The 21,728-nt window shown below is 35.6% G+C and overlaps 1 pseudogene; it reads left to right on the top strand.

The window, feature by feature from the left end:
* Positions 1 to 17,625: 17,625 nt before the first annotated feature.
* Positions 17,626 to 20,804, top strand: LOC145633002 (uncharacterized; annotated as a pseudogene).
* The last annotated feature ends 924 nt before the right edge of the window (positions 20,805 to 21,728 follow it).

The raw sequence follows: 21,728 nt of genomic DNA, 5'->3' as shown, positions 1-21,728 counted from the left end.
CCGAGTTACAACGAGGAAGTTATGGCCAAAATACTAAATTGGGCCTTATTTGAGTTTTATGTACGGACCCAATGATCATGTGGAGGGTCCGTTATCTTTTAAATTATATTTTTAAAATCATTAGGATTTATCTTAAATTCCTAGAAATATCTAGAAAGTTATTTTGAGTTATAAAGACATTAGGATTGATAATTATTCTATTTTTGAAAAGATAAGGATTAAGATTTTTATGTCGGATAAAATAAGTGTTTTTGATAGATTTAACCTGATTTAATAAAGATAAGTACAGACTTTGGCTAACCCAATTTAATTGAAAGTTGGATTCCGTACGAAATCTTATCATACGGAGTTTATCACGCCGCGATGGGTATATCGCGATGCGATAAAGTCATAGCGTCGCGATAAATCTATTGCGCCGCGATGACATCTGTTTTATTCCAAATTAAATTCGGATCAAATTCTGATTTTTTTTCAATTGTTTTTTCTATAAATAGAGCGATTTCCTTCGTTTTCATTCACCAACAATCATCTAATCTTCTCTATAAGCTTTAAGCTTCTTCTCTCTCTTTTCTAAACCTTTTTCCTAAACACACATGATACGTCCTTTGCAAGACACTAATACACCTAGCCAAGCTCGAAGTTGCCTTCGCCTTAGACGTGAAAGGTTGATAGTTATGAGGGTTTGGTCCCAAATCTCCATTTCAATTAATATTATTTGACTGTTTGATTTAATATTTGATTGAAGTTTACTAACTTGTGTATTCTTTGATAGAAAGAGATACAACGCAAAAAATTGAGTAATTTAATTGGTCAATTCTTTTAGAAAGCATGTTTATATTTTATTTATTCCTTGTATTATGTTAGGATGTTCTTTATTGTTTTCTAGTATCATATTTAGGGTGTCTCCTATTTCTTATATCATGTTAGTATCATGTTTAGGGCTAAAGCTTTAAATTTTATTAGTTATATATTAGAATTTGTTATTAATCATGTTAGTATCTCTTGCTAACATTATTATTATGCTTTGATGAGAATATTATTATGATGATGATGATTGTTGTGTGACTTGTGTCAACAATATTATTATGGTGCTTGATATATTATTGATATTGCTTGATCACGCCTTTTATGCGGGTTTCAAGGGAATTTGTACTTAAAATCATATCTAATAAGATAATTAATAATTGATTTAGGCTTAATATGATTTTTGATTCAAGTGATCACCAATAATAGATTTATTTATGTTTTATTAATCAACTAATATAACTTAAACAGGCTTAGGGCTAATGAAATGATTGTATCTTGATCGGAAAGTGCACATGAATATAAGAAGAATAAAGTAAATGCCTAGAACGGGTTCAATCTCTTTTAGGTTGGATTCGTACCATCATGCTGAATATCCAGTCATGGTTCCAGACCACTATGGAGTTAGTGATCTTTATCTGTGATCGTGAATGGGGTGTAACTTCACACCCGTGAATAGTTTACAAGTTCCTAAAACTTGTTAGCGACTCTTTTTCTCTAGCTTCCTTCTCTTTGGACGCCACCATGCTTAAGTGCGTAATCACAGTAGGACTCAAAGTTGGGTGTTTGAAATATTCTCTACACCTCTATACTTGTATTTAGGTTTTAAGTGATTATAAAATTTGTTTAACCTTAGGGAGGATTAGTCAACAACCTACTTTTCCCCACGTTAAAACGACGTCGTTTCCGGGGAACGGTGTCTATGTTTGAGTGTTTTTTATTGATCGAGTCTGAGAGTTTGTATATACTTTTCTTTTATTCAAGCTCCTCACTCATCGATTATTGGAAAAAAAGGGTGATTTTGCCACCTTAAAACACTTTGAGTAGAGTTTACCTTATTTTTCTTCTCCTATTCTTCTTCTTCTTCTTCTTCTACTCTTTTTTTAATTTTTTTTTTTTTTGAATTTGCTTTTGATTCTTCTTTTTCTTGGCATTTCTCTCCTCATTTGCGTGCACTATATTTGTTCCACGTTCTCTCCCCATCATTTGCCTACCTTATTCCTTACGAAATGTGTAGTAGTGCATTTGACAAACTCTTGCGTTTGTTGCAAAATTGTTTACTAAAGAGGTCACGCTTGGACCATTGGTAAGGCTTTCTCGGGAATTAACACGTGTTTTATTACTTTCATTTTCTTTCCTTTTTAGTATAGATTTTCTTTCATGGAAATATTTGTGTGACTTTTGCTAGGTGCATCATTTCATATACTCTTTTACATTGGTATCGGATCAAGCATCGAGGAAGTTAAAGCACGTGACTCTCCGCTTTCATAGCATATGGTATAAGAGACATTGTTTTGGAGGAAACTAGCTTTAAAAGGTTGAATAGGGTCATTTGCGGGTATTTACACCCACCTATATTCGGTATTATCTTTTCTTTCTCTTTCTATAATAGTTGGTGACTTGTTGGATACATGTTAGTTTATTATATTGATTTATTTCTTTTTTACTCCCAAGGATTCATTGGTTTATGGTTTGAGCATGTTGTCTCAATCAAGCTTGGGGTAAGGTATTGTATCATGTTTAGTGGAATTTTGATTCTTATATGCCATGCACATTTTTATATACATTTTCATGTTCTTTATTTTGAAAAAAAAAAAAAAAAAAACTCTAAAAAAAGATTTTTATTCCTATAAAGCAAATTTGCAATTCTATGTTTTGTTCTTCCTTTAGAAATAAAACTTTTGGATTTGTATACTTGTAAACTTTTAGGGTATATATAGGCTCGTTATTAGATTTGTTTTCTAATAATTTCACTAATTTTTCCTTAGTTTGTCTCTTAATTTGAGTATTTTTTGTAATTTTTAATAATTTTTAGTCTAACTTCATAGATTTATTTTTATTTATTTATTTTAGTCGAGCATTTTTTTTTTAGTTCAGCATTTTTATTTGATTTATTTTTAAATTATATTTTAGTTTAGCACTCTAACTTCTCTCCTCGGTTTTATTGGTGTGTGTAGGTATGTGTTCAGATCGAAGCACGGATTTCAAGATCGAACGGTTGCATTGGAAGTTCGGAACTCGGTCAATCAAGTTCAACAAACTTCTACTTGCTGGGGAGTTGTTGCCCTAACCATCCTCACTCCCTCACTTATCCTCCACCACACCAAAATAGCAGCATCTCCTTCAAAATTCCCCTGCTCCCTATTCCCCACCAAAAAACTACAAACCAAAACAACCTCCCTGCTTAAGTTCTCCTCCAAACAGCCACGTGTCTCCCTTCACCCTGCATCAACAATCTCAACCTCCTCCCACCACCGAACCGCGCGCACCACCTCTGCCAAACATCGCTGCTGCAACCAAATTTACACCACCAAGTCGAGATTCAGCAATACACCCGCAACAAACCCCATTAAACCACCTTTTGCCATCCTCGTATCAATTCCCAACAACAGCACATCCGGCAATTTCCCAACCAAAAACCGCCACCATTACCTCGCCATTCAACAACAAACTGCCGGCAACAACCTCTAACAGCAGCAGCCCAAGAATCGCAGCAAATTAGCCCGAAGGTTAAAAGTTTAACAAACTGACTTGAGCTGAGCCTTGCCCGAATTCCAGTTGAGCCAAATCAGGTTCAATCTCAGTTCACCTCATTATCTACTTATCTCATCAAGAAGGAGCATCATGAATCGTTGGCCAATGAAAGCCCATGATACATACATCTTTTGAGTCATGAATCCTACAGGATAAAGAAATACATAACAGGCCTTTGGGAGTCCAAGGTTAATGGGGGATAAAAGTCCAGCATTACCAACAGTACAACTAAAATCAAAAGAAACAACAAAGGAAAGTTATAGTAAGCAAGTCAACTAAGATGGCCGAGATTCCTATGAAAGGCCTTCTAGGTGCTTGCTGGTAACTTAGTTAACTTCCCACACCTACTTGATAATCCTCTTGACAATCCGAAGTAGAGGCGCATGAGCTCTTGCTAATGTGAAAACATTACGCGATGATGACTTCATCAGTGTGGTATTAGATTTCTGATTGACAATGTCATGGTAGATAGCTAACCGATTAGGAGATGTATGTGTTGGAGGAACTGACATTTGTAGCGAAAATTGAAACCCAGAACCAAATGCAGGCTTCTGCACCTAAAAAGATATTGCAACCCCAACAGATTAGTGTACAGTACATAAACATCCCATTTGAGGTGAAGTTATTTTCACCGACCTTCGAGTGATGGGAAGAACATCATCAGACCACTAAAACAAAATTGAATTTCAAAAACTTATTTACTAGAAGTTAAAATTAACCCAGGATGATAGGGGAGTGATTAAAAAAACAAACAAAAAAAACCCATGCTATATAATGAGCCAATTTGGAATCTTTACCCCAACATAAGAGCGTGAAGTTGATCCAGAAAGCATTTGCTTCTTAGAAAATATCTTCCTTGACAACACTAACAAAACAAAAGCTATTGCATTAGATGACAGATTTTTTATATATTTTGTTTCATATCTCACTACTTATAAGAGTTATAACAGGTTGTTTGGAAAAGGTACTGGACAAAGTTACATACCTTCAGACTCATAGGTGAGCTTGAGAAGCAAACTTGATCAATCCACAATGGAGCATCATATTCACAAACAAAGTGCAGAAGTTACCCACTATGTCAGATTGGCTGATCAATTTAAATTTAGACTACAGCAATTTGAGAACGCAAAATCTAAATGACAAAGAACTGAAGATTTAATTGCAGTATTACTCCCATTATACAGCTAATGTCCTAATTATTTATATTTTGTATCAAAAGAGTGACTAGAATGCTTAACTACATTTATTAGCCAACAATGAACAGGAAAACTACCATGTAAATATGAAGTAATATTTACCAAAGGCAAGTTTATCCCTCAAATTCAAATTCCTTCATCAGTAAGGCTAATGCTACTAAGTTTATTGAATAAAAGAAATTTTTTTTATTTTTGCATTGTTTCAATTAAAGAATATAGATATTTTTTTGCAAATTATTGTTAATTAACATTGTAAGTCATAATTAGATTAATTAAAATCCTGCATTACACTAGAGTTAAACTAGTAAAGTATACATAAAAATAAAATAAAATAAAATAAAACTAATAAAACTAATTAAAAAAAAAAACTCCTTATTGGAAAGTAGGTACATTTAAAAAAATAAAATACGGGAATATTAGTTAACCAGTCAAAATAAAATACGGGAATATTAGTTAACTAGTCAAAATAAAATATGGTAATATTAGATAATTGGTCATATCAATTTTAGAAAACATCTAGTTTTGGTTAGACATTTCACACACTTTAGTTTGGGTTACACAAGCTCTTGTGATATTCACTACCATTATTCAACACCGTTTAGTTTGCCTCATAGCTTCAGTGCAATTTCAACATGCTAGTCTGTTAGGCAGTTTGACAAGACCCAACTACTTTCGATCTCATTAGCTCTCAAGTTACTTAGCTTAATTGCAGGAGATCGGCAAATCCAATGTCAGCTTTCAAGCAAGAGAGGGAGTAACAGGATATTCACAAAAGGGGACAAATTTGTCAAAGCATTTTTGAATAATATGCCATATTTCCAATCATGATTTTCTATTAAATAAAGAATTTTACTAGCTAAAACAACCAAACTATTTAAGACAACTAAATAGTAGCAATGAATATGTCCAAGAACATCAAAATTCAACAAGAATAATAATCAAAATCTCTTGGTTTCAAAAAAAAAAAAAAAATCAAAATCAAAATCTCTTTACCAGTCTGCAATGTCACTGCTCACTCCCCAAGGTCCCGCATATGTAATGTCACGTGGCGCTTCATGCTTCAACATTCTCTTTAGAGCAAGGAGAAATGCAAAATAAAATGTAGGTTGATAATACTTAATATGCAAAATAAAATGCATATATATGTAGGTAGATAATCCTTAACATGTATATATAGGGGAAGGCTCTCGTGAGAATTTTTCTTAAGTGAGAACCTTTTTTATGTTCTAAATTTTTACTCGTATGTTCTAAATTTAGTGGAAAAAATATGTACCTTCAATGAAATATATATATATATATATATATATATATATAAAGCAAAGCCAAAAGGGACACTTGGCAGCATGTTATTAAAAAATTTCCCTCCAATGATACTTGCTAAAAAAAAAAACTTCCGCAAGAATGAATAATCCTATATATATATATATATATATATATATATATATATATATATATATATATATAGGGGAAGGCTCTTGTGAGAATTTTTCTTATGTGAGAACAGTCTTTATGTTCTAAATTTTTACTCGTATGTTCTAAATTTTAAATCTGATGTTCTAAACTTTTCCTTAGGTGTTCTAAATTAAATCAAATGTTCTAATTTAGTACTCACATGTTCTAAACAATAAATTAGTTAAGTTTGATGTCATAAATTTTATATAACTTGTTCCAAAATTTTAACTTATATGTTCTAAATTTTAAAACGTGTGTTCTAAGATTTTTAATTATATGTTCCAGATTTTAAAACGTATGTTCTATTTTTTTTTTACACGTATGTTCTAAATTCTTTACTCACACTTTCTATATTCTATATCAGTTTGTTCTAAATTTTTATTCACATGTTCATAATCTTAAGTCAGATGTTCTAAATTTTACTCATATGTTTAAAATTTCATAAAGCAAATTTTAAAAATTTTTAATCACTTGTTCTAATTCTAAAATCAGATGTTCTAAACATATTACTCACACAAATGTTCTAATTTATTACTCATATGTTCAGAATTTTAATTTGAGTCACATGTTCTAAATTTTAACTCGCATGTTCTAAATTTTTACTCACATGTTCTAAAGTTTTACTCACATGTTCTAAATTTTAAATCAGTTCTCATATAAGTATGAATTCTCACATATGGACCTATTATCACCGGATCCCTTCCCTATATATATATATATATATATATATATATATATATATATATATATATTGCAAATTTAAATATTGCAAATTTAAATACAATACATACCACATAAATCACTTGTACGCTAACTTACTATTGACTGAGTACATGGGTTGCAAAAGTGCGTATAAATATGGACCATTCAACACTTTATCTTGCGCCAAACTATTTACAAATTGGCCGACCCAAAAACTTGGAATATATGTGCCAAATATAGGTATTTGAATCCAAAATGACATCACCACTCATGTCAAACCATGTCTACAGTTTGGTTTTTTCTAAGGCACGGTTATTAATAATTATGGTCTAGTGGGTTATCGAGTGCTTTCGACTATGCTAATAACAAAGTCCCATTTATGTTAACCCACCCACAAGCCACCCATGGCTCTTAGGAGCCGTATCCATGCGGTTTTCCTCTCTCGCATAGAGCCAACCTTACTCTATGTGCTAGGTGGGCTACCATCACGAAATCTCAGGCGAAGGTGAAGGAATCATTTTTAATCGACGCACTCCCTTCGTTTTTTGCACTATTTATATATTAACTTTAAATTTAAATTTTTACTTTAAAAAAGGTATTATAAAATATGTTGTTGGATTAATTACAATGTACTTCCTCCATTCTATTAATATTGCAACAATGGACTTTTTGCACTATTCATCACTCTTGTTTGACCATATAATATGATCTATACGTTAAGCAAAATATAGTCAAGTGGGATATTGTTGGATTCGTCTCATAAAATACTTTCACAATATCAACTTATTATAATTTTTACTCTTACACAATTATAGATATTTAGCATATAAAATGTGTTTTGGGATGCGTAATTTCCTCCTTGTTGCAATATTAACAGAACGGAGGAAGTATAATTTTATATTAATTTTTTTTAAAAAATAATTCCTAGTAATATACAATTACGGACATTAATGGTCAAAGTGCAAATGTGTCAATTACATTGTTGCATTTATACAAACAAAAAAAATTAATACCATAGGTGGTGAATATTAAGAAGTTGTACCTGATGCCTTAAAATTCCAATGACATTAAATGCATTCACAAAATTCTCCTCGTCATTCATGTAAAGCTCTAATTGTGGTGCCAACTCCCTCAATATAAACTGCACGATTGGGGTATTCTCTAGATCAGGAGACGGAACCAGCAGCCTATCCCAAGACACAAAGAGTAAGGCGCCTAGCTTAATGATATCTCCTAAAACAATATAACTTAGGCAAAGATCAAATATCTTCGGTTGTTCAATATGTGAAGCCAACAATTTGATAACGTTAAGAGGTTCTTCCTATCAAAACAATTAACATAAATCGGTTTTAAAAGCCACAAAAATGTACAGTAGTCGGTATTATTGATTCAGGGAAAATAATCATCACCAATTCCGGCGATCCCAATAATTCAATCAACTTGAAGTATGTTTGTTGCCGACTGATCCAACCTATAACATAGTCATGATATCTGGTAACAATGAAAGAAAAAGAGTTGGTCACAAGCTACAACAACTTTCTATGGTAATTTCTACCTCCCTTTCTTATTAGTTTGCAACAAATGTTTTTTTTTTATGACTCACAAATAATACTTTTTTGTTGCAACTAATAAAAAACATAGGTTATATATAGTATCTATCTATTTATGTATTATACTATAAGATAAGTAAATCAATGTGAGGATGACAAATAGACTCTCATTTACTTGGTCTTATATATAGAATATATCCATATTTTTTTTATCTACATATTCAAGCACAATTATAATAGTAAAACTTTAAACTTTGTTCTGAAAACTTATAAGTAATTAATATATCGTCTTTTGTGTGATAAAGAAAAAAAAACTTTAAACTTAAATCTATCAATAAGAAGCAAGCTTCTATACATACAATTGATGACCTTTATAATTTCCTACCAAAAGTGTTGATTTTATTTTTAATAAAAAAAAAATATCCTTTTTCTATTCTTTTTTTTTTCACTTGACCTCAAAACTTTAACAATGAATAGCTTTAATTCTCCACAAGTAAAAAATATAAAAGTTATATATTATGATAGTACTTATTAAGAAAATTTGTAAATTACTACCTAAAAAATAAAACCTTTGTTGATTACTACTCCTAAAAAAAGTTGTTAATTACTACCCTAAAACCAATTAATTCTAGTAACTACTAATTTACAGCTACTAATTACCATTTCAACAAATAATTATGTCATAAAAACTTAAGTAGGCTAAGTAGGGAAAAGGATAGTAGTTAATAGATAGTAATTAACAACATTTTTTTTAGGGGTAGGAATTCACAAAGGCTCACTTTTTAAGATAGTAATTCACAAATTTTCCTACTTATTAAAACGAATTCAAAAAGATCCAGCATGAATATGTTTTTCCTTATATATTTTTCACAAGACATTCAAAGGAGGGGTGGTGAATAGTGTAAAAGTTAATGTCAAAAAAAAAAAAAAAATAGTGTAAAAGTCAAAACACGTCAAGTAAAAAATAACGGAAGATGTATTTTGTAATTCTTAAATGTTAATTATAGTCTAACCGCTTAACAATTCTCAAAGATTACAAACAACTTTAATTGGCCTTTCATAATCTATTAAATGTCTCTTACAATGACCTTTTCTTTTTAGGTTTTTATATATAGTAACCCTCTTTCTATTTTGTATGATGTGCCCCCCTTATTGAGAACTCTACACTGTAACCCAAAAATACTTTTAGTTTCTATACGGTAACCTTGTCATTATCTTACCGTTAACAAATTCCATTAGTGTGACCCACTCTCCTCTTATCTTACCGTTAAATGTCTCTTACAATGACCTTTTCTTTTCGAGTTTTTATATATAGTAATCCTCTTACTTTCTATTTTGTATGATGTGCCCCCTGTTTAGGGTAAAAATACCCTAGACACGTGGACCAATGAGAGGAGGCCACGTGTCGAGTTCAGGATGACCCACGTGGCTTAATATCCTATTGATACATGGCCCCCTTGGATACATCCCTGAAATGGCGGCCTTCAAGGGCCCAAATCCCATTTGCCGCATGCTTTTTTAAGTTAGGCAAAATATTAAAGAATTGCAAACAGGCGCAAAATTCAAATTGAAAACTCAAACACAAACAAGTATAAACAACCGACTGAGTCGGAATACTTCATTAAATATTTAAAATGGCTCAAAGGCCAGAAGTTGTGTTAACCAGAGTTACATCCGGTGAAGAAATAAAAAATAAATTGTTAATCCAACCCCATGGTTGGTAAAGATACAACAAAACACGACATACAAGTCGGTAAAGAAACAGAATGGCATACTGCCACAGAAAGTGCGGAGGCCCGCCTATGGCTGAGGGGGATGCTGCTGCTCCGGCTGAGTTTGGCTGGTTTGGCCCTCATTTCGCTCATCCGCCACCGGCTCTTCGTTTTCAGAGACTTCATATCCCTGCTTAGCAGCCCAATCTTTGAAGCGAGGCGGTGGAGCATCACCCAGTAGCTGGGCATCATACACCTCAGTGGCGTAATCATACCTTAGCTTATAGACCTCAAAGTCTATATCTGGGTAGAGGAGGCTCTAAGTGATCTTCAGCCGAGACAGATTATCACGCTCATTCTCCTCCGTTAGCCGCTTTTGCTCTTGAGCTAGCTCGTCCGACTGCTTGTTTCGCAGATTGACAAACTCAACCCCCAGCTCGAAGTTGAGTGTTTTAAGCTGAGTGTTTTCTTCATCAGCCTCTTCTAATGCCTTTGAGCTCAGACTGCATCCTTCTCTGATCAAGATCATCAGCCCGGCTGTTAGCTTCGTCGTTCGCAGCCGTCAAACTCCGGGACCAGCTCCTCCTGTTTCAACTCTACTGCTTTAATCTTTAAATCACACACATAATTAGCATATTCAACAGAGTTTGAGGTTTTCAAGGGCCCTCCGTTTGGCGTCATTTACCTCTTCCTGTTTCCGCCTGAAGGGGCCCCGGAGGCCAGTCGGATTATGATAAGCTTAGTTCAAATAAAGGAAAAGTATTGGGGTTGTGGGATTTTTTACCTCAGCTAGTTAGCCCATCATCCGGTCGAAATCCACCACCTGCAGGTCAGGTATGGAGTTCTTCTCTAACCGGATGAGGGTCCTCGCATCTGTTTGGCGAAACCGGCAATATCAGGCTCGTCGGATGTCACATCTGCACCAAAAGTAGTACTCTGTGAGTAAGAGGCAGCATAGGTGGCACTCATCCGTTGTCGGCTGCTGACTGAACCTAGAGGGGTCTACCTTAGTCTTTGACTCTCATAAAGTCAAGTGGCCAAGGTATTTCAATCCGTCCCTTACCTTGGGTATCCGGATGGGGCGCAGGCTTCTGCTCCTCCCCGTCTGCAACATTAGGTGGCTCGCCACCCTTCGATGCCGTAGAGGTATCCGGCGCTTTGTGCTGAGAGCGTTCTGAGCTTTCGCTCAAAATCTTCATCGCAGCAGGCGATTGGACGATCGGATTTGGCAGAAGAATAGGATCCTCCCTGACGGCCTTCGCAGTCGGAGCTTTCTCCAGATCATCTCCTTGCCTTTTGAGAAGCTTGGAGAAGGATTGTGGAATTCGCTTTGCAGAGTACTCAGAAATGAACAAGGGTAAGTATACCCAACCGGCAAATTGTTTTTTTTTAAAAAAAAAAAATGGATGAATGAAAATGTATACACATAAAAAGTCAGGCGGTCTTACCCCGCCTTTCTTAGAGTCCTTGGCTTCGACGGCGGCTGCTTTCTTGGCGAGTGCAGCCTCTTTGCGCAGCAGCGCCGCCGACTTAGCCGGTGTCTTTACCGGGTCGACCATTTTCAAGACGTCGGCTGCATGAACATAATTCAAGGTTAGAAGCAATTATGGCAAGTTTGCAATAAAAATAATACACTCTTGATGTAAGGTATTCTACCCTTGGGAAACATGGTACTCAGCCCGCAGGCGGACAAGAAGCACCCGTCCTTGAAGAAGTCCGGATGGGGGATCTAGTTCTTGGGAACTATAATGTGAGTCCCATCCCCCATGGGCTCGGTGGTTGTTTCAAAAAATCTCAGCTCTATTATTTGCTCCCGGGCCTTAGTAGATAGCGCCGGGAGAGGGCACTTCCTGCCTAGAAGAGCCGGCTCAGTGTTGTACCGGCGCAATGTCCGGTTATGTCTCAAAGTTGGGGAAGAAATCAAGTAAAACTTGTCTTTCCACCCAGACCATTTGGACACCTTGTCCAAAGTCATCAAATATTGGGGCAAGGTAGTCAGAGTGTACCATGCCCCATTGCCGCTTGGGGCCTTGCTCAAATAATGCATGTGAGCGAAGGCGGAGAAGCTTGGATTTATATTCTGGAGCTTGCAGGCGGCAATGTAACTAAGAATTTTCACCCATGAATTGGGGGTGAGCTGCCAAACCCCTACATCGTACCCTTTAGGATTTTCCTAATCCCGGGGTGGAGGGGGAACCGGAGGGCGGCTTCAATGACCGCCTTGTAGCAGACGAAGTAATGGTCTGCATTATCAATATCGTCGCTCCAGGCCATTACAGCGCGGTGGAATGATGATGTCCCAGCCCCTTCTAAAGGGGTGCTTTTCCTTAAAAGCCCTAAAGCCGCTCTTAAGTAGGGCGATGTTACCCGGCAGCATCCTAGTCCGTTTGGGGTTGGGTAGGTCGGCGACCTTAGGCGGCTGCTGATAGTCAGCCACAAAGTTATCTTGGTCAAAGCCTGAAGATTTGGCCCTTGACCCTTCGCCGGCCTCAGCATCGCTGGCTTCATTAGAGGAGGAGGCTTCCTCGCCATCTACCTCTCGTACCCCCGAGCTCCCGGAAGTAGAGGGAGCCTCTTCATCAAAACCACTCTCCTCCAAATCCCTCTGTTCCCCGTCGGGAACAACCTCATCGGCTGGCACTTCTACAGTGCGCCGGCACGTAGACCTTCTGGTCGTCTGTTTCGTTCTGGCCATTGTGTCCTGCACAGACACAGAGAGGGAGGAATTCGGAGATGAGCATATTGGTTCCGACTGTCCAGAAAAGGCACCGCCTGTTCTAGACTCAGCCGTTCCGGGGGACCGGCTGAGTGTCCTAGGCAGTGCCGAGTGAGTGGATTGAGAACTCATCTATATTTTCTAAAAAACTATGTATATATGCGGAGAGAGAATTGTATACAAGTTGAAAAAGAAGAAAGCTAAAATGGTACAGGCGGTTACCTTACTTTTACTCTGAAAAATCTGAAAACCGCTACAACCGGTAAACCGGGTGTTGAACTTCTAGCACATGGAAACTTGAAACTGCTTTGATGCAGACGAAGGCAGAGAATCTCTCTTTTTCTCTCTAAAAAGTCAAATGTGAATAAGGTGAAGAAAAAGGGGGAGGTAAACTTCTATTTATAAAAGGTGAAAACGGGGAAAATCCTTATTTGAAATTCAAATTTTACTACCCGTTACCGTTCACCTTTGATAGGTGGACACGTGTCACAGGCCTCACATGATATGCACGTGAGCCCTGTGAGGGAAGAAGGTTTTACTACCCTAGTTTCTGAACATTCTACCTCCTTACCAACTTGGCTCATTCTCTCTCATCTCAATCTCATCAACATTGTCGTCGTGGGTATGGTGGTTTTGCGGCAAGAAGGGAAGCAACACGTGGTAGTTTTTGTGGGTTTCATTGATGTGATTGTCGTGGGTTTAAGGGTGGTGTGGATTTAAGGGTTTGTGGTGGTGTCGGTGATTTTTAGTGGGTTTGTGGATGAATTTGGTGATTGTCAGTGGGTTTGTGGGTGGTTTGGGTAATTTCGTGGGTTCGTGGGTGGATTGGGTGATTTTCTTGGGTTTAGGGGTGGTTTCGATGGTGTCGGTGTTGGTGGTGATCTAGGTTTAGGTGGTGGCGGTTTCGGCGGTGTCGATCGATCGGTAGTTAAGTTTTGATGGTGTCAATCAGTATAGGGGGTTTTTATGGTGGTGATCAAGGTGGTGGATTTAGGGGGGTTTTGGTGGTGGTGCAATGTCTGAGTTTAGGGGGGGTGGCTCGGTGTGGTGAGTGCCTTAGGTGGTTAATAAATCAAGCTGATTTTATATCTCTTCTCTTTAATCACATACCCTTTTATCTCATAATTACCATTAAGAAATTTTGATTAGGGATTCGTGTTGCACCACAAAGTTGCAACTAAAACTTAACAAAGGTAGTATTTTACCGTTTTACATGTCCAAATCAACGCAGGCAATTTTTCCTTAATTTATCTGCAATGTCTGCCACACCTACTTTCTAGCGAATAACCTCATTTCTGATTCTATCTCTTAAAGTGTTTCCACACATCCACCTTACATGCACATATCCATAACCTCCATCTTTTTTAATGTACTCTTTCTTAGAAGTCTAACATTTTGTACCATGGCGCAACACTGGTCTTATGGCCATCTTATATAGTTTTTTCTTCAATTGTAAGGAAATGTTTCGGCCGCATAACACTCCTGTGGCCGCTCTCCATTTAAGCCACCTTGACTTAATCATGTGGGTCACGTCTTCGATGAATGCCACCATTCTTTTGGATGATTGACCCAAGATACTTAAAACATTTACTGATAGTCAAATCTTTTCCATCCAAACTCACCACTTCATTGTTTGTCCCCCTCTGAATACCAATACAACATAACAAATATTCGGTCTCACTCCGACTTAGCTTAAACCCTCTACATTCCAACCATTGCCTCCATTGCTCCAACTTGGCCTTAACCCCATCCTTCGTCTCATCCACCAAAACGATATCATCTACAAACAACGTACGCCATGGAACCTAATCTTGAATTGGTCTAGTTAATTAATCTAGAACTGTTACAAAAAGAAAAGGGCTTGATGTAATCCGATTGTAATAAGGAAATCTTTTGTCAACCCTCCACATGTCCTCACATTTGTTGACACATCTCGATACATACCCTTAACCAGGTCCACGTATCTTTGTGGGATACCTTTTTTCAACATTGCCCATCAAAGTACCTCTCTTAATCAATAAAGACCATATGAAGATCCTTCTTCTTTACCTATAAAACTCAATCATTTGTCTAATCAAATGGATTGCTTCCATAGTAGATCTTCCGAGCATAAAACCAAATTTGTCTTATCAAAAGATAGGATCAAAATGTATTACTTAATATTTGGATTGAAAAATGTGGTATACTAGATATAATTTTAAAAAAAATATGTGCAATAATATTATGTTGTTCTATTCTATTTTACTCGGACTCTTCATTTCACCTCATGTACCCGTGTCGGACTCTTGACACTTGGACATGGGTATGACACCCGAGCACTTCACTTTTAGTTTAAAATCATGGTATTTTTTCACAAAATAGCCGAGTCGGACGCTTGGACACGTACCCATGTCAGGCATGGTTATCCGAGTCCAAGTAACAGGTTCTATTTCTATACATAATAGTATTGTTAAAGTGAATATTTACTTTCTAATTTACATATTAGAATCAATAACATAATATCAAAATAGACACCAAACTTTTCCCTCCAAAACCTCTTTTTTTTTTTTACCTTCACTTAAGCAATTTTATGTATAGCTAGAATCTAACATTTTCCTATTGTTTCTCAAAAAAAAAAAATAAAAAAAAAATAATGCTTTCTATAATTCAAGATTTAAATTTATCCAATGTATAGTTTTACATTTTGCGCTATGTACAAGTTTCACCTAATATATACCAAAAAAATGTATATCATTGATAATATGCAGTAGCAAACGTGAATCATTATACTACGTATATATAAAGAGATGGGTCGGTGGGTGAATGTATACAAAAAAAAAATGTGTAATAATAAATCAAATGCAAATAAAAAGATTTAAATAAGTTATAGAGATGATATCTATACAATAGTAAAACATTAGAGCCATTAGGTAGTATAGTACTTCAAAAATATAGTGTGAATGCTTCGAAAAAGTTATGTAAACTTGTGATTTTCGTTACGTAATATTTAAAAAATACATTATATATCAGGATAAAACATAGTGTGCTTATAAAATATACTCACTTTGTTAATTAACTATATTCCTTGGCATTCTTATTGAATTATATAACAAATTTGCATGCGTTAAATTTACCTTTAATTTATAATTGATATTCAAACTCATAATTATAGACTATATAAAAATGCTAGTTTTACCTAAATGCAAAAAGTGCTTTCTCGAGCACTACGTCTTTGGCGATAGCTCCGCGGCATAAAAGAAGGTGAGTAAGGCTATAAGACAACCCACCAGCAGCGTGTTCCAATGGCAGGCATGGCGTGGATATACCCTTATACTTTTCATTTAAATCAACATAAATGTGGAGTTGAGAATCAAGAAATGCAGTAACACAAGCAGTAGCACACTTTTTGCAAAGGCGCGCCAACACTTCGGATGCAGGGAAAGCCTTAAGTTTGTAATAATTTTGAACTATGAAAGATGCAAATTGATCCTTGTCATTAATTTCAATTTGCTTAGAAATTTGTTTTGAGAGAGAGTCGTATTCGGCAAGGTAAGCAGTCTCTTCTGATTCAAACAATTCAGTAAGACAGCCAGCAGATTCAGCCACTACTAAAGCATAACATGGATCCTTGTAGTGATGGTGTTTCTTCAAGTATAAAAAAGTTTCAGCCTTGAATTCTTCTTCATCATCCGTCTGTAACACACAAACAAAATTCCGTCCATTCTTATTCAGATTTAATCCCGATGCCAAAATTCCGCTAATTATTGATTCAAATAATCAAGACAACATAAAGTTATATCCAGATCTGGAACTTACCTTCTCCGAGTAAACATCGTCTTCAGCCATAAATTACAACTTGTCTTTGCAATTCTTGAATTATGCTTCACAAAATAAGAAAGAAAGTACTGTAAAAGAGGGTTAGAGGAAGGATGAGGGTGGCGTAAGAAATAGAATGAAAGGTTAGGAGGCTGAGAGTTTTAAGGTTTTGTTTGACGAGGGGTTGAGTGTTTTATTAGCAATTGGGCTTAGAAATTAAAATGGGCCGAAAGTAACTCTTATTTTAAGGCTTGTTCGGTTCATTTTCAATCAATTTAGTTTAGATATTACTAAACATCTATAACCTTTAAAAGTGGGAAGTTAAGAAGATTAGGAGTTTTGGCAAAAATTAGTGAAAGGAATAGTGATGTACCGAATTTGCCCTTGAAATTTCCTTTGCTTTTACTGACTCATCTTTCTTTTTCCCCCTTTTCCTGCTCTACTTCCATTTGCTTTCTCTCTCCTTTGCATCGAGCTACTGACCTTAGCTTTCTCACTCTATCTCTCCTTTTTCTCACTCAATTTCAAAGCAGCAACAATGGCGAGCACCAAAGTCCAGAGGATTAAGACCCAACCTATTGTTAATTTATTTCTCAACTCTCCATTCAGTTTTTCTTTTACCATTTTTCTTGCTCCGGGGTTCAACCCTGCTCAGTCTTTCTTTTACCATTTTTCCTGCTACAGCGTTCATTCGTGCTCCAGCGTTCATTCTCCATGGAAGCGGTTTACTATCGTAATTTGATTATCATCAATTCTTTTTTTTTCTTGCTTTGAGTAATAATTGTGTTGAGAAGATTTGAAGTGGGTACTTGCGGCGGAATAATGAAATGTATATGTTGTATTATCCGCGGTCAATTTTAGATTTCTTGTTAAGGAGATAAAGTAAATTGGTATTCAGATCCATGCATGCAGGTCTTCATCTTCTTCGATAAGGATGAATAGTGATGATGAAGAAATTGATGAAGAAGATGAATATCACATTTTCCATCCCCTCCATTGATGCAGTTTGTGAGGTAATTTTTTTTAAAATTATTGACTTTTGCGTCTCTTTTCCATGCAAACCTTGATCGTCTTTCGGGTTTTATAACAAAGAATTTTTCTAATGTTTTCTAACTTTGATAATTTGTTATTTGGGTGTATCTTTGACTGTATTTTCTATTGCTGCTAATTGAGATTATTTTGAAATTGAAGTATCCTACTTTCACCCAATTCACAGATTTTCATGAGATTAGTTGATGGGATCTCTAGGTTTTTTATTTTGGTTCTGAAATTCTGTTTTGGGATAATTTTTAGGAAGGGTTGTGATTGATTTATTTAATTTGGAAGATTTTAGGGTTTAAGTTGCTTTTTTAAAGGTCTAAGCTCCATCCATCACTCTCAATGTCTAAGCTCCATCTTTCACCTCTCTTTGTGATTTTTTTTATTTATTCCTAATTTTCTCTCTCTTCGCTCATAAAAACATCCCAATTAGTCGTTGAATCTGCATGCAAGCTTTGCAAATACCTGTTTCGGGTTTTTTATTTGAAATTCTGGGTTTTGATCTGGAATTTCGGGTTGTTGTAGGGTGAGGCATGTATGAAATTATGAATGCCCAAACAATCAAGAAATTTGTGGAGGAGAATCAGAAATCGGCGGCTAAATGTGTGAATTTAGCGATTCCCTGTTCGATTATTCTTCAATTATTTTGTTGAATTTGTATTTTTCTGAATTTTTAAGCGATTTGTTTTTTGTTAGGTGATTTTTTAGATCTTTGCAAACATCCAGCTTAAAGGTATCAATTGATTTGATAAAATAAAATTGAATTTCTTCAATTATTCTATTGAATTTGTTTTATGCATTTTTTTTTGTTTGGTGATTTTTCAGATCTTTGCAAACATCCAGTTGATGGGTTTTCAGCAGGTTTATCAGAGGAAAACAATTTGTTTGAATGGAGGGTCACTATTATTGGTCCTCCTAATACTATGTAGTAAGATTTTTACTCTTATTAATTTTAATTTAATTTCTGAATTGATTTTGTTGAATTTCATTTTAAAATAAATTTTGAAATCTAATATCAATCTTTGAATATTGTACTAGCAGTGTTTAAATTTCGGGTTGTTTTTCCTCCCGCTGATGAGGTGTTGGGAGTTCCTGCAAGTGCAGCGGCATGACAAGTAGTTGGAACTGTTGTTTGACTTTTTTCACCTGTTGTTGCCACCACATATATAGGATCTGTGGAATTGCAGGGTCGGTGTGAAAGTGAGTCAATCAATTTATATAAACTTTTAACAAGGTTAGAATTAGCACATCAAGGCAGATGATTTGAGTCGAATCAACTCTAACTTAATGATCCTGCGAATTTAGAGAGAGTAAGTACTTTTGTTTTTGTTCTAATTTTCCAAAACAATTTACTATTAGTGAAACCGATATTGCTCTCTTTTTTTTATAGTATCCTAGACTTGAAGAAGATTTGCTGCTAAAGAAGTCACCCCTTGTAGTTGTGAAATGGTTCTGATGTTCTTGTCCATCTATGTTTAGCTTGTTTAGTTAGTTATTTTTCTTGTCTATATATATTTTTTCTTTTTTTGCAGTCAGAGTCATTTCAATCTTGTTGTAGTGAATAATGTCCTACTGTTCTTCAATATCCGCGATTGACCTTATATGCCAACTCTACGACTTTTTCATCAATGTAAGCTTGGATTTAGAAATTTGCTTTATGTTGTGAAGTTTAATTCTTATAATTCATGGTTGTAGTCTAGGTGACATATTTCTATTTTACAATTTTTGTGTCTTGTCAAAAATTACTTTTATTGGCCCCTTATCTCTACTGGGGTTAACCGTTAATGCTGTTTTGTTCCTGCAACATTGTTCTATAGATATATGTGGTTTGAGTGTATATACCATACCATAATTTCTCCTTCTTTTTTTTCCTTTTACATTTCTATATAGGTTGGTGCTGATTGGCTCGAGTAGGTCCCTCTAAATTATGGGTCATTTGTGTAGATCAGACATATTAAATAATCAATCTTAAGATTTGAATGGTTTGGCAATTATATTCTGCTGCAGATCCTAATATAATGAAGAAGTTTCAAGTAGATAGGGGCACTATTAAATTTGTTTGTTCTGGTGTTTAATATCACGTGTCCTGGTCTTACGTCACCTGGCGGTGTTCTGGATGAATCAGTCGGGAGCAAGAGATCTGTGGTATGGGCCGTCTTAACTATTTTAGGGGCCCTGTGCTAATTTAAATATGGGCCCTTTGAATTTCAACATCTTAACTTAGCAATTTTTCTTTCTCTTGTTTTCAAGCCTTTTTTAAATAATAAATCTCAAGGTTTATTTTCTTAATTATATATTTTTACTCTTTTTGAAAATAAATTTGTTGAAGATGGGAAATGCATGAAAGCACTAAGGGCATATTCTCTTACGTTGAAATTCAGTTCAGCTTAGCTCAATTCAATTCAGTTCAGTTTAGTTCAATTCAGCTCCTAATTTCCTTCTCTTATAAAATATTCATTTCAGTTCAGTTCAACTCATCTCAGTTCAGTTCAGTCAATGAGAACAGGCCCTAATTGAATTTCGAGAGGAGGGTACAAATTGTAAAAGAGGTGAAGATTATTGAGATAATTAAATGTAATTGGTAATTATTGAAAAGAAATATAAAAATGAAAGGTGGAAATCTTAATAATTAAGGGAAAGTGCTTTTTTCCAACCAAAAAAAAAAAAAAAAAAATGCCTCTTGCAGGAATCGACCCCGCGACTAACATAGCCTTTAAGTTGCTTTAAAGTTTTGGGTTCAATTACTACAACATTCAACATACATTACTAATATTTTGCTGCATATTATATATATACAATAAAACTGGAGGGTGGAGGCCCTTTAAATCTTGGGGCCCTGTGCAAAGGCCCACTTTGCACACCCTCTTCTACGGGCCTCCGTATGTCTCCTCATGCTTGAAATCCATTAGTGCAAATTTAAGTGATTTATCCATGAAGGTCCATGCATTAGATAATAATTGAATATTATATACTCCATCTTATGTGATTATAATTCTTGAAATTAATATCTCAGGCTATAATGGCTGAAGGCAAGCAGCATGCTCTTGCTATTGGCTTCACAAAAATGTCCGTAAAAGATATGTAAGTTTCATCGTATGATCATTTCTTAGAGTACTGTTGGTTTTTGACATTGTATCTTGGAAGTTGGGCTAAACAAAGTTAAGACCATCAAACAATGTCTTTGATTTCCAAGTTTTTATTGATATGTATGTTGTGATCTTAATTTTTATGTTCATAATCAAAACCTGTAACGGTACAACTTAGTAAAAGTCTAATATTTAGTGAGAGTTAAGTGTTTATGCTTTCTATCTATGCATGTGATGAATTTCAATTTTTTGCTTCATTTTTCATCTGAATGTTATACTTCTTTTATTTATTTTTTGGGAAATTCTCTTTGGTATACCTCTAATAATAAACATTCTCAGTGGTCAAATGCAAAAAAAAGTTATGGTGAACCATGTTTTAAAAAGTTTTATCAAAGGAAACATTAAGCAAGGTAACTAGGCATTTTAAGTGTAACTATGGTTAACTAATGATGTAATGACTAATTTGACCCTATGGTTAACCCATTCTTAGATTTTTTTAAAGGAAAAAAAAAAACCAAACCCCTCACCTAGTCACCAGCACCACTGCCAGCAGCTAACCCCCAGTCGGCTTGCCTTCCCACCACCCGCCCCACCTCCTCTCTTTCCCAGTTCCCCCACCACCGTTCATCGGGCCCTTATCGCACCCAAAACCACCACGAAAACCAACACCCCTCCCCGACGAACTCCCTCCCCGACAAAACCACCACAAACCCTTGAAATCTACCCAAAACCACCAAAAAACCGAAACCCATTTCCTGGGTTTGGTTTCGAAACCCTAAACGGGTTTGGGTATTTTCTGGTGTTTTGGGGTTTTTTAGGGTTTTTGGCCGGCGAACAAGGGAGGGGGGTCGTTGGGGAAGGACGCCGGTTTTGTGGTGGTTAGATTGATCGGCGGTGGGCATTGGGTGGGGAAATATAGGAAG

Source organism: Chenopodium album, chromosome 5, assembly GCF_948465745.1.
Source record: "Chenopodium album chromosome 5, dcCheAlbu1.1, whole genome shotgun sequence".
Taxonomy (NCBI): Eukaryota; Viridiplantae; Streptophyta; class Magnoliopsida; order Caryophyllales; family Amaranthaceae; genus Chenopodium; species Chenopodium album.
The sequence above is the reverse complement of the archived record's forward strand: the minus strand, read 5'-3'. Positions and strand labels throughout refer to the sequence as shown.